Here is a 14949-nt window from a genome sequence, read left to right as displayed (position 1 = left end):
GTAGATTTCTCAGCAGAAATCATGGAAGCTAGAAGACAGTGGGATGATATATTTAAATTACTAAAAGAGAAAAACTGCCAAACAAGACCTCTATATCCAGCAAAATTGTCCTTCAAAAATGAGGGAGAACTTAAAACATTTTCAGACAAAAAGTCACTGAGAGAATTTGTGACCAAGAGACCAGCTCTGCAAGAAATACTAAAGGGAGCACTAGAGTCAGAACCGAAAAGACAGAAGAGAGAGGTATGGAGAAGAGTGTAGAAAGAAGGAAAGTCAGATATGATATATATAATACAAAAGGCAAAATGGTAGAGGAAAATATTATCCAAACAGTAATAACACTAAATGTCAATGGACTGAATTCCCCAATCAAAAGACATAGACTGGCAGAATGGATTAAAAAACAGGATCCTTCTATATGCTGTCTACAGGAAACACATCGTAGACCCAAAGATAAACATAGGTTGAAAGTGAAAGGTTGGGAAAAGATATTTCATGCAAATAACAACCAGAAAAGAGCAGGAGTAGCTATACTAATGTCCAACAAATTAAACTTCAAATGCAAAACAGTAAAAAGAGACAAAGAAGGACACTATCTACTAATAAAAGGAACAATTAAACAAGAAGACATAACAATCATAAATATTTATGCACCGAACCAGAATGCCCCTAAAAACGTGAGGAATACACTGCAAACACTGAAAAGGGAAATAGATACATACACCATAATAGTTGGAGACTTCAATTCACCACTCTCATCAATGGACAGAACATCTAGATAGAGGATCAATAAAGAAATAGAGAATCTGAATATTACTATAAATGAGCTAGACTTAACAGACATTTATAGGACATTACATCCCACAACAGCAGGATACACCTTTTTCTCAAGTGCTCATGGATCATTCTCAAAGATAGACAATATGCTGGGTCACAAAGCAAGTCTTAACAAATTTAAAAAGATTGAAATCATACACAACACTTTCTCGGATCATAAAGGAATGAAGTTGGAAATCAATAAGAGGCGGAATGCCAGAAAATTCACAAATACCTGGAGGCTCAACAACACACTCTTAAACAACGAGTGATTCAAGGAAGAAATTGCAAGAGAAATTAGTAAATACCTCGAGGCGAATGAAAATGAAAACACAACATATCAAAACTTATGGGACGCAGCAAAGGCAGTGCTAAGAGGGAAATTTATTGCCCTAAATGCCTATATCAGAAAAGAAGAAAAGGCAAAAATGCAGGAATTAACTGTCCACTTGGAAGAACTGGAGAAAGAAGAGCAAACTAGCCCCAAAGCAAGCAAAAGGAAAGAAATAACGAAGATTAGAGCAGAAATAAAATAAATTGAAAACATGAAAACAATAGAGAAAATCAACGAGACCAGAAGTTGGTTCTAAGAGAAAATCAATAAGATTGATGGGCCCTTAGCAAGACTGACAAAAAGGAGAAGAGAGAGGATGCAAATAAATAAGATCAGAAATGGATGAGGAGACATAACCACTGACCTCACAGAAATAAAGGAGGTAATAACAGGATACTTTGAACAACTTTACGCTAATAAATACAACAATTTAGATGAAATGGACGGGTTCCTGGAAAGACATGAACAACCAACTTTGACTCAAGAAGAAATAGATGACCTCAACAAACCAATCACAAATAAAGAAATTGAATCAGTCATTCAAAAGCTTCCTAAAAAGAAAAGTCCAGGACCAGATGGCTTCACATCTGAATTCTATCAAACATTCCAGAAAGAATTAGTACCAACTCTCCTCAAACTCTTCAAAAAAATCAAAGTGGAGGGAAAGCTACCTAATTCATTCTATGAAGCCAACATCACCCTCATACCAAAACCAGGCAAAGATACTACAAAAAAAGAAAACTACAGACCAATCTCTCTAATGAATATAGATGCAAAAATCCTCAACAAAATTCTAGTAAATCGAATCCAACAACACATTAAAAGAATTATACATCATGATCAAGTAGGGTTCATCCCAGGTATGCAAGGATGGTTCAACATAAGAAAATCAATTAATGTAATACACCATATCAACAAATCAAAGCAGAAAAATCACATGATCATCTCAATTGATGCAGAGAAGGCATTCGACAAGATTCAGCATCCTTTCCTGTTGAAAACACTTCAAAAGATAGGAATACAAGGGAACTTCCTTAAAATGATAGAGGGAATATATGAAAAACCCACAGCTAATATCATCCTCAATGGGGAAAAATTGAAAACTTTCCCCCTAAGATCAGGAACAAGACAAGGATGTCCATTATCACCACTATTATTCAACATTGTGTTGGAGGTTCTAGCCAGAGCAATTAAACAAGAAAAAAAAAAAATACAAGGCATCAAAATTGGAAAGGAAGAAGTAAAACTATCACTGTTTGCAGACGATATGATACTATACGTAGAAAACCCGGAAAAATCCACAACAAAACTACTAGAGCTAATAAATGAGTACAGCAAAGTAGCAGGTTACAAGATCAACATTCAAAAATCTGTAGCATTTCTATACACTAGTAATGAACAAGCTGAGGGGAAATCAAGAAACGAATCCCATTTACAATTGCAACTAAAAGAATAAAATACCTAGGAATAAATTTAACTAAAGAGACAAAAAACCTATATAAAGAAAACTACAAAAAACTGTTAAAAGAAATCACAGAAGACCTAAATAGATGGAAGGGCATACCGTGTTCATGGATTGGAAGACTAAATATAGTTAAGATGTCAATCCTACCTAAATTGATTTACAGATTCAATGCAATACCAATCAAAATCCCAACAACTTGTTTTTCAGAAATAGAAAAACCAATAAGCAAATTTATCTGGAAAGGCAGGGTGCCCCGAATTGCTAAAAACATCTTAAGGAAAAAAAACGAAGCTGGAGGTCTCGCGCTGCCAGACTTTAAGGCATATTATGAAGCCACAGTGGTCAAAACAGCATGGTATTGGCATAAAGATAGATATATCGACCAATGGAATCGAATAGAGTGCTCAGATATAGACCCTCTCATCTATGGACATTTGATCTTTGATAAGGCAGTCAAGCCAACTCACCTGGGACAGAACAGTCTCTTCAATAAATGGTGCCTAGCGAACTGGATATCCATATGCAAAAGAATGAAAGAAGACCCGTATCTCACACCCTATACAAAAGTTAACTTAAAATGGATCAAAGATCTAAACATTAGGTATAAGACCATAAAACAGTTAGAGGAAAATGTAGGGAGATCTCTTATGAATCTTAAAATTGGAGGCGGTTTTATGGACCTTAAACCTAAAGCAAGAGCACTGAAGAAGGAAATAAATAAATGGGAGCTCCTCAAAATTAAGCACTTTTGTGCATCAAAGAACTTCATCAAGAAAGTAGAAAGACAGCCTACACAATGGGAGATAATATTTGGAAACGACATATCAGATAAAGGTCTAGTATCCAGAATTTATAAAGAGATTGTTCAACTCAACAACAAAAAGACAGCCAACCCAATTACAAAATGGGAAAAAGACTTGAACAGACACCTACCAGAAGAGGAAATACAAATGGCCAAAAGGCACATGAAGAGATGCTCAATGTCCCTGGCTATTAGAGAAATGCAAATCAAAACCACAATGATATATCATCTCACACCCACCAGAATGGCCATTATCAACAAAACAGAAAATGACAAGTGCTGGAGAGGATGCGGAGAAAGAGGCACACTTATCCACTGTTGGTGGGAATGTCAAATGGTGCAACCACTGTGGAAGGCAATTTGGTGGTTTCTAAAAAAGCTGAATATAGAATCGCCATACGACCCAGCAATACCATTGCTAGGTATCTACTCAAAGGACTTAAGGGCAAAGACACAAACGGACATTTGCACACCAATGTTTATAGCAGCGTTATTTACAATTGCAAAGAGATGGAAACAGCCAAAATGTCCATCAACAGAGGAGTGGCTAAACAAACTGTGGTATATACATACGATGGAATATTATGCAGCTTTAAGACAGAATAAACTTATGAAGCATGTAATAACATGGATGGACCTAGAGAACATTATGCTGAGTGAGTCTAGCCAAAAACTAAAGGACAAATACTGTATGGTCCCACTGATGTGAACTGACATTCGAGAATAAACTTTGAATATGTCAATGGTAACAGAGTCCAGCAGGAGTTAGAAACAGGGTAAGATAATGGGTAATTGGAACTGAAGGGATACAGACTGTGCAACAGGACTAGATACAAAAACTCAAAAATGGACAGCACAATAATACCTAATTGTAAAGTAATCATGTTAATACACTGAATGAAGCTGCATCTGAGCTATAGGGTTTTTCTTTTTTTTTTTGTCTGTCTTGTTTGTTTGTTTGTCTTTCTTTTCTCTTTTTCCTTTTCTTTTTTTTTACTATCATTATTATTTTTATTTTTTCTCTATATTAACATTCTATATCTTTTTCTGTTGTTTTGCTGGTTCTTTTCCTAAATTGATGCAAATGTACTAAGAAATGATGATCATGCATTTATGTGATGATGTTAAGAATTACTGATTGCATATGTAGAATGGAATGATTTCTAAATGTTGGGTTAATTTCTTTTTTTCTTTAATTAATAAAAAAATGTCAAAATAGTAAATAGGGTACACTTAAATTTTTCATTACTGTGCAAAAATAATTCTTAAGTTGGATTGACAGTCAGTTGCACTGGCTTGGATGTATAATATTTAAAGTAAAATAAAAAATAAGGTAAAGATCATTTGCCATTTAACTACTTGTGAAATACTCTAAACTGGTGGAAAGATGTATAGTTTGTGGATGAAAGAAATCCTATGTAAGTGTAAAGAGCTGGAGAATGGTAGTTTTTGATGAAAGGGTACTACAGAAAAACAAGGAAGTGATGACAGTTATTCTGGAAGTGACTGAGAAATGGCAACAAAGCAAAAAGTGCTCCTAAGAAATAATATCATATGGTCTGCCAAACAGTAGATTTTACATGAGATTAGACTCACACATACAACAAAATTGGGAGTTTGTTTATTGCTGAATAAGTTAATGAACTTTTGGTTTGATTCCATTGAAAGGTAATCAGAAAAATGTAGTTTTATCTTTTTTAAAATTCACTTTTTTTTTTGACTCTCTTCAACACTGAAGAAGGCTAGAAAAGTATCATTGAATCCATATTCAGACCTTTTAGTGCAATGTCTGATGCCTACTGGCTGGTAAAGGGATGATTATTATGTTGGATCATTCATTTATTCATTTAGCAAATAATTACTATCATGGATATATTATTAAATAAGCAGATATTCACTGTGAAAAATTCTGAAGGTTCACTATTGGCAGGATTACATGTTTTCTTCAGACAATATGAAATATTTTACAGGTCAAATGTCATGTTAATCTTATGACCTTAAGAAGTTTGGGTTTATTCTGTAATTCCCTTAAAATGTGGCAGGTTAACATTTCCTTTAGCTATTTTATATAAAAACAGTTGATTGTTAAAGCGAACTAAGCAAACATCAAAAAAAAATTCACATCAAAAACATTAATGATAAACTGTTAACATTTATTAAGCTATCATATGAGAACTATATGCTAAAATATTGCTTGCAGACTTCCGGAGAAGATAGCGGCTTAGTAAGACGCGTGGGTCTTAGTTCCTCCTCCAGAAAAGCAACTAAAGAAACAGAAACAATACGAAACAGCTCCTGGAGTCACGACAGAGACCAAAAAGACAGCGTACCCCATTCTGGAACAGCTGAACGGGCAGGGAGAATCCGCTGCGGTGAGATACCCGAGGGCGCGCGTTTTCCCGGCCGGGGCGGCTGGCGACTGGGGTCCCCTCCACGCACGTGGCTCCCCGGTCTGACTGGGAACGTTGGATAGCGGGGCCCTCCCGTCACACTTGGCATCTCGGGCCAGCTGGGCAATTTGGACCGGCACTCCCCCAAGCCGCGGCGGCCGGTGACCCCCCCTCCACGCGCGGTTTCCCGGGCTGACTGCACGGCAGACAGACGAGCGCCACGAGCGCCACCTACTGGACAGGAAAAGAAAAACAGAGCCCAGAGATTTCACAGAAAAACCTTTCAACCAGCTGGGTCCCACACCCGGGGAAATCTGATCAAATGCCCAGACACCAGCAGAAAATAATGGATGACGCTCGGAAAATTGAAGATATGGCCCAGTCAAAGGAACAAACCAATAGTTCAAATGAGATACAGGAGCTGAGACAACTAATGCTGAATATACGAACAGAAATGGAAAACTTCTTCAAAAACCAAATCAATAAATTGAGGGAGGACATGAAGAAGACATGGGCTGAACAAAAAGAAGAAATAGAAAATCTGAAAAAACAAATCACAGAACTTATGGGAGTGAAGGACAAAGAAGAAAAAATGGAAAAAACAATGGATACCTACAATGGTAGATCTAAAGAGACAGAAGCTACAATTAGTGAACTGGAGGATGGAACATCTGAATTCCAAAATGAAACAGAAACTATAGGGAAAAGAATGGAAAAACTTGAGCAGGGGATCAGGGAACTGAATGACAATATGAAGCGCTCAAATATACGTGTTGTGGGTGTCCCAGAAGGAGAAGAGAAGGGAAAAGGAGGAGAAAAACTAATGGAAGAAATTATCACTGAAAATTTCCCAACTCTTATGAAAGACCTAAATTTACAGATCCAAGAAGTGCAGCGCACCCCAAAGAGAATAGACCCAAATAGGCGTTCTCCAAGACATTTACTAGTTAGAATGTCAGAGGTCAAAGAGAAAGAGAGGATCCTGAAAGCAGCAAGAGAAAAACAATCTGTCACATACAAGGGAAACCCAATAAGACTATGTGTAGATTTCTCAGCAGAAACCATGGAAGCTAGAAGACAGTGGGATGATATATTTAAATTACTAAAAGAGAAAAACTGCCAACCAAGACTCCTATATCCAGCAAAATTGTCCTTCAAAAATGAAGGAGAAATTAAAACATTTATAGACAAAAAGTCACTGAGAGAATTTGTGACCAAGAGACCAGCTCTGCAAGAAATACTAAAGGGAGCACTAGAGTCAGATACAAAAAGGCAGAAGAGAGAGGTATGGAGTAAAGTGTAGAAAGAAGGAAAATCAGATATGATATATATAATACAAAAGCCAAAATGGTAGAGGAAAATATTATCCAAACAGTAATAACACTAAAAGTTAACGGACTGAATTTCCCAATCAAAAGACATAGAATGGCAGAATGGATTACGACCCAGCAATACCACTGCTAGGTATCTACTCAAAGGACTTAAGGGCAAAGACACAGACGGACATTTGCACACCAATGTTTATAGCAGCATTATCTACAGTTGCAAAGAGATGGAAACAGCCAAAATGTCCATCAACAGACGAGTGGCTAAACAAACTGTGGCGTATACATACGATGGAATATTATGCAGCTTTAAGACAGACTAAACCTATGAAGCATGTAATAACATGGATGGACCTAGAGAACATTATGCTGAGTGAGTCTAGCCCAAAACTAAAGGACAAATACTGTATGGTCCCACTGATGTGAACCGACATTCGAGAATCAGCTTGGAATATATCATTGGTAACAGAGACCAGCAGGAGTTAGAAACAGGGTAAGATAATGGGTAATTGGAGCTGAAGGGATACAGACTGTGCAACAGGACTAGATACAAAAACTCAAAAGTGGACAGCACAATAATACCTAAGTGTAATGTAACTAGGTTGGAACACTGAATGAAGCTGCACCTGAAATATGGTTTTTTGTTTGTGTGTTTGTATCTTTTGTTTTTGTTTTTTTCTTTTTCCCTTTTATATATATATATATATATATATTTATTAGTATTATTATTTTAATTCTCTTCTCTGTATTAACATTCTATATCTTTTTCTGCTGTTTTGCTAGTTCTTCTCCTAAATCGATGCAAAGGTACTAAGAAATGATGATCATACATCTATGTGATAATACTAAGAATTACTGAGTGCATGTGTAGAATGGAATGATTTCTAAATGTTGTGTTAGTTTCTTTTCTTTTTTTTTGATTAATAAAAAAAATTTAAAAATAAATAAATAAATAATAGGGGGAACAAATGTTAAAATAGATTTAGTTTGAAATGTTAGTGATCAATGAAAGGGTCAGTAAGAGGTATGGCATGTAAAATTTTTTTTCTTTGTTTGTTATATTTTTCTGTTGTCTTTTTATTTCTTTTTCTGAATTCATGCTAATGTTCTAAGAAATGATCATGATGATGAATATGCAACTATGTGATGATATTGTGAATTGCTGAGTGTATGTGTTGGGAATGTTTGTGTTTCTTGTAATTTTTTTAATTAATAAAAAATTTTAAATGATAAACCAAAAAAAATAAAAAAAAATAAAATAAAATATTGCTTGCAAAAGCCCTGCCATGTAGGTTGAATCACTTAGGTTAGGCTAGATCTGGAACAAACATGTAGCAAAGGGTTCAAGCAAAATGACTCAAGCTGCAGTCCAAAAATGGCTCAAGCTGCAGTCCAGAAATGGCTCAAGCTGCAGTCCAAAATGGCTCAATCTGCATCTTTGACTTTGGGCAGCAGTCCTCCATGCAGTGTCATACACAGTGACCCAACCCCCTCCAGCTAGTGGGAGGAAAAAGAGAGCAGAGGAAGGAAAGCCCCTTTTCTTAAAAACCCTGGCTAAGAAGTAACAAACCTTTTCCTATATTAGGATTCCATTAGCAAGAACTGGTAACATGGCCACACCTGGCTGCAATGGAAGCTGAAAAATGGAGTTCATGATGGGTGTAATTTTCCCAGCAGAACCTGATTAACAGAGAAGGGAAAAGTAGATTTTGTTGAGCAACTCACCTAATCTGACTAATACATATTAATGTTATCCACATTTTGCTGAGGAGGAAGCTGAGTTAAAGATTTTTTAAGTAACTTGCTCAAGATCACACAGCAAATAAGTGGCATATTTGGGATTTTCATTGAGAATGTGCTGCATTCTGATTTCCCTTCTCTTAATGTTCAACTATTCTTTAATTAACTTACATTAAATTGTAAATTTCTTTTTAAATTTAAATTCCCTTAAAATTGTCCTATGTTAATATTTTGGATATCTCTAACTTGCTCTTAAATACTTTCCCTGATAGCAGAGACTGCCTTTTTCCATTTTTGTAGCACTCTATTATTTTTGTGGCTCTGAGAGCACTTAAAATCATATTTAATGTTCAATAAATTTTTCCTGAATGTCTGTTTGCGGGTTAATGTCCTGTGCTGTTTAGAAATATAAGGCATGATATTGTAGAAATTCATGCAAGAAAGGAGTGGAAGTAATGGCTGAGATCAATGTTTTGGCAAATTTTCAGAAACAAATTACAATGAAGCAATGTAAATTGTTAGCACAATTTTCAATTCTAACCCAGCAAATGACATCCTTTCATGGTATTTCTCACAGCACAGATACATTGCATAAAATATAATTGTGAGCACTTTTTTTGCCAGCATCATTTGAAAAGATCCTTTATATATAAGCTGTTAATACTGTATAAGTGGGGAGATGGTTGTTGCAGAATGCTTTTGCTAATTTTTGAAAGCATGAAGTTCTGAAGTAAGTGAATGACAGCTATATATTTATGTCAACTCTTTTCAGAGAAAACCATAGGAAATATTTTCCCAACCTAAAGGAATGACATTTACAGAAGGTATTTATAACAATGCACCATAGTTAAAAGTACACTGAGATATAGGTGTTATGTATGGTGTGTCAGACAGGGTTCTCCAGAGAAACAGAATGAACAGGAGATATCTGTAAGCATGAGATTTTATAAAAGTGTCTTATGCAACTATGAGGATACCCAAGTCCAAATTCCATAGGGCAGGCTGCTGGCTGGCCACTCTGATGAAGGTCGTTGATGAACTCTCCAGGAGGGATGGCTGGTTGAAGAAGAAATGAAAGTTCTGCCTTCCTCCTTAAAATGCTTCAACTGGTTGGATTAAATCTGGTTGATTGGATTTTGTCATCACAGAAGACACTCCTTAGTTTATCTATCGTAAATGTGATCAGCCACAGATGCAATCAACTGACTGATGATTTAATAATCCAGAATTCTAGTTTATTAACCAGCCATGAAATGTCCTTGCAGTAATGGTTACGCCAGTGTTTGCTTGGCCAGACAACTGGGCAGCATCACCTGGCCAAGTTGACTCATGAACCTGGCTAGGTCGACCCCTTGTCAAGTTGGCAGCTATTGAACGTGCTTAATTTCCAAATAGAACACAATAACAGACATATGTTTTGCCTAACAATACTCAATTGTCCTGTGTAAAGCTGGTAAGGCACTAAATCTCTCCAGAATAGGGTGTGAGTTCTTGGATAACATTCTTAAATTTGATATTCTATAACATGAACAATAAAACTTATGTCATATGATAAGAAGAAAATAAGATGCTTGCTTTATGTACAGAAAACAAACATACTCATAACAAAAAAAAAGAAGGAAATATTCATACCGTCACAGTTCTCATTTCCATAACTTGTCATATGGTCGTAGTTCATACTTATTACTATCTTCTTCCACTACCCATTCCATGTACCCTTTACCTTCAGTAAGCACTTCAATTGGTCATGATTCGTTGTCTGGTAAGATGATCCAAACCTTCATTCCTGATATTTCTGGGCCATCAATAGTCCTGTTTGGATTGGGTTATTGACATTTTCTATGACTTTACTCACAAGGTACGGTAGTACTAAGAGATGCCCTAGGGGAGCTTCCGTATTCCAGGAAAACTCCTCTTTATCTTCATTGTATAGCTGCAGTCCTATTTCCCCTTATTAGTTAGGATCAATCACCCCAGCCGGTTCAGTAATCTACTTCCTTGTCTGTTGTTTCAGAGATATGAGAAACTCAAAGAGGCTAGATGGCAGTCTTAACTTCCAATTCAGTGGAATCACCATTGTGTATCCTTGTAGGAGCACTCTTCCTTTTGGAACTAACACCTGTAGATCAACACAGCTTAAGGTTGCAAGGACAGGAAGCAAATTCTTTCTTGTTGACCACTAGAGGTAATAGTGGTGCTACTCCCATTTCCACCCCTTGATTCCTGGACCTACGAATCCTGGCTATTGGAGAAAGAGCTCCATAGAGTGGATGCTGATTCAGAGGTTCCTGGAGAACATTGCCCTGGCCCTGCAAGATATCGCCATCTAGTTAGCACCAGAATTGGGTATTCAAAAGGCCATTCCACCATGCTATCAACCCAGCTGTTTCTGGATGATGGGAGCATGGTAAGACCAGAGAATTCCGTGAGCATGTGTCCATTCCTTCATTTCCTTTGCTGTGAAGTGGATCCCTTAATCATAAACAATGCTGTGTGGAATATTATGATGGTAGATAAGACATTTCATAAGTCCGTAGATTGTAGTTTTGGCAGACGCATTGTGTTCAGTGAAGACAAACCCATATCCAGAGTGTTCTCGTTTGCTAGCTGCTGGAATTCAATATACCAGACACAGAACAGCTTTTAAAATTGGGGATTTAATAAGTTGCAAGTTTGCAATTCTAAGGCTGAGAAAGTGTCCCAATTAAAACAAGTCTATAGACATACCTAATCTAATGCATCCAGGAAAGACACCTTGGTTCAAGAAGGCGGATGAGGTTCAGGCTTTTTCTCTCAAATAAGAAGGCACATGGCAAACATAGTCAGTACTTCTCTCTCGACTGGAAGGGCATATGGTGGACATGGGGTCATCTACTAGCTTTCTCTCCTGGCTTCCTGTTTCATGAAGCTTCCCAGGAAGTGCTTTCCTTCTTCATCTCCAAAGGGCACTGGCTGGTGGACTCTCTGCTTCATGGTGCTGCAGCATTCTCTGCTCTCTCCAAATGTCTTGCATTCTCCAAAATGTTTCCTCTTTTATAGGATTCCAGTAAACTAATCAAGACCCACCCGAATGGGTGGAGACATGTCTCCACCTAATCCAGCATAACAACCACTTTGATTGAATCACATCTCCAGAGAGATGATCTAATTACAGATTCAAATATACAGTATGAATAGGGATTAGAAGAACAGTTGCCTTTACAAAATGGGATTAGGATTAAAACATGACTTTTCTAGAATACATATATCCTTTCAAACCAGCACACAGAGTATTTTCCTATTCCAGTTAGAGCAAATTGTTGCCCATTTCCATGATGGAAGCATTTCAATGTAATCAGCCTGCCACCAGGTAGCAAGCTGATCACCTCGGGAAATGGTCCCATAACAGGGACTGAGTGTAAGTCTCTACTGCTGGAAGACTGAGCACTCAGACCTGCCATAACTAGGTCAGCCTTGGTGAGTGGAAGTCCATGTTGCTGAGCCCATGCAAAACTTCCATCTTTTCCACCATGACCACTTTGTTCATGAGCCCATTGGGCAAGGATAGGAATGGCTTGGGCCAGAGGCTCAAAGGTATCCACAAAAGTGGGTCATCTAATCCATTTGATTATTATAAAACCTTCCTCTGCTGAAGTCACCCTCTGGTAAGAATTCACATAAGATACAAATAGCATCATGTTTTTTGCCCACTCAGAAAGATCTATCCACATACTTCTTCCCCAGGCATCTTTGTCACCCATTTTTCAATCGTTCTCCTTCCAAGTCCCTGACCATCCAGCTAAACCACTAGCAAAATCCATGGGTCAGTATACAAATGCCCCTCTGGCCAGCTCTCTTTCCAAGCAAAATGATCAACCAAGTGCACTGCTCCAAGCTCTGCCCACTGGGAGTATTTCTCTTCACTACTGTTCTTTAGAGACATCCCAGAAAGGGGCTGCAGTGCTACAGTTGTCAACTTTCTGGTGGTACCTACATATTGTACAGAACCATCTGTAAACCTGTGTTTTCTTTTCCTTAGTCAACTGATTGATTGGAAGGAACTCTCCAAGAGGCCATAACTCTGGGCTGGGGAAGAGAAGGTAATATGTCAGAAGTGGGTGTCATGGGCATTTGGGCTACTTCCTCATCTAATTTACTTGTGCCTTCAGGACTTATTCAAGCTCTATCCCATATATACCATATCCATTTTGTGATAGAGTGCTGCTTTGCAATTTTATGGCTTGTTAGTTCAGACAAAACCCAGATCATGATAGGCAACTCAGGTCTCATTGTAACTTGGTAGCCCATGGTTAAGCGTTTAGTCTCTACTAAGTCCCACTAATAAGCCAAATGCCATTTCTCAAAAGGAGAGTAGTTATCTGCAGAAGATAGTAAGGCTGAACTCCAAAATTCTACAGATCTGTGCTGTAATTCTTCTATAGGGACCTGGCAGAAACTCCAGACAGCATCTCTATTTGTAACATTGGATCTGTCGGATCATATGGCCCAAGTGGCACAGCAGCTTGCACAGCAGCTTGCACAGCAGCCTGAAAATATCACAGAGCCTCCTCTTGTTCTGATCCCCACTCAAAACAAGCAACTTTTCTGGTCACTGGGTAAATGGATCAGCATAGCACACCCAAGTGAGAAATATGTGGTCTCCAAAATCCAGAGGCCAACTAGGCATGCCTATATTTTGGTTATAGGAGGGAAACATGCCCCACACCACTGGACACCTAGAAATTTCACTGAGGTAGAAGGCCCTTGTATTTTTGTTGGATATATTCCTGTTCTCTGACACACAATGTTTTACCAATAAGTCTAGATTTTATAGTAGTGTCTAACACAACTGTGGGGATGCACGAATCCAAATTTCATAGGGCAAGCTTCTAGCTGGCAAGTCTGATGAAAGTTGTTGATGAACTCTCCTGGAGAGATGGACTAGATGAATGAGAAATGAAATTTCTCTCTTCTCCCTTAAAAAGTCTTCAACTGATTGGATTAAAGCCAGCTGATTGAATTCTCTCATTGTGGAAGAGAAAATTCCTTAGTTGACCATAGATGCAATAACCTGACTAATGAAATGTCTTTGCAGTCGTGGTTAGACCAGTGCTTGCTTGACCAGACAACTGGGCACCATCACGCGGCCAAGTTGACACATGAACCTAACCATAACTGAAAGAATCATTTCCCCACAAGAACATGCTCATGTCTGATTCTGTGGATATGAACTCCTTTGTAAACATGAGCTTTGAAGCTGTTATTAATTAATATAAGGCCAAACTAGATCTTGGTAAACCTTAATCAAATATGGTTGGGGTTCTTATAAACAGAGGAAATTTGGAGAGCATGCCAGTTTGAAAGGATGTATGTACCCTAGAAAAGCCATGTTTTAATCCTAATCCCATTTTGTAAAAGAAGCCATTTTTTCTAATCCCTATTCAGTACTGTATGTTTGAAACTTTAATTAGATTATCTCCTTGGAGATGTGACTCAGTCAAGAGTGGTTGTTAAACTGAATCAGGTGGAAATGTGTCTCCACCCATTCAGGTGGGTCTTAATTACTTTACTGGAATCCTTTAAAAGAGGAAACATTTTGGAGAAAGTGGCAGAGTCTTAGAGAGCAGAGAATTCCACAGTACCACAAACAATGAGTCCACCAGCCAGTGACATTTGGAGATGAAGGAAAATGCCTCCCAGGGAATAGAGAGGAAGCCAGCAGATGATGCCATGTTCGCCATGTGCCCTTCCAGCCGAGAGAGAAACCATGACCGCGTTTGCCTTGTTTCTTTTCAGATGAGAAATTGTGACCACGTTTACCATGTGCCTTTCCACTTAAGAGAGAAACCTGAACTTGAATCAAGGTATCTTTCTTAGATTGGACATATCTATAGACTTGCTTTAATTGGGACATTTCCATGGCCTAAAAACTGTTAACTTGCAATTTATTAAGTTCCCCTTTTTAAAAGCCATTCCACCTCTGGTATATTGCATTCTGGCAGCTAGCAAACTAGATCAGAGAGTTATTGGGATACAGACGGGGGGGAGACATGGTCATGTGACAGAGGTACAGATTGGCAGGAAGAGATGGTCATGTG

This window comes from Tamandua tetradactyla, chromosome 7, assembly GCF_023851605.1.
Source record: "Tamandua tetradactyla isolate mTamTet1 chromosome 7, mTamTet1.pri, whole genome shotgun sequence".
Taxonomy (NCBI): domain Eukaryota; kingdom Metazoa; phylum Chordata; class Mammalia; order Pilosa; family Myrmecophagidae; genus Tamandua; species Tamandua tetradactyla.
This window is presented reverse-complemented; position numbering follows the sequence as displayed.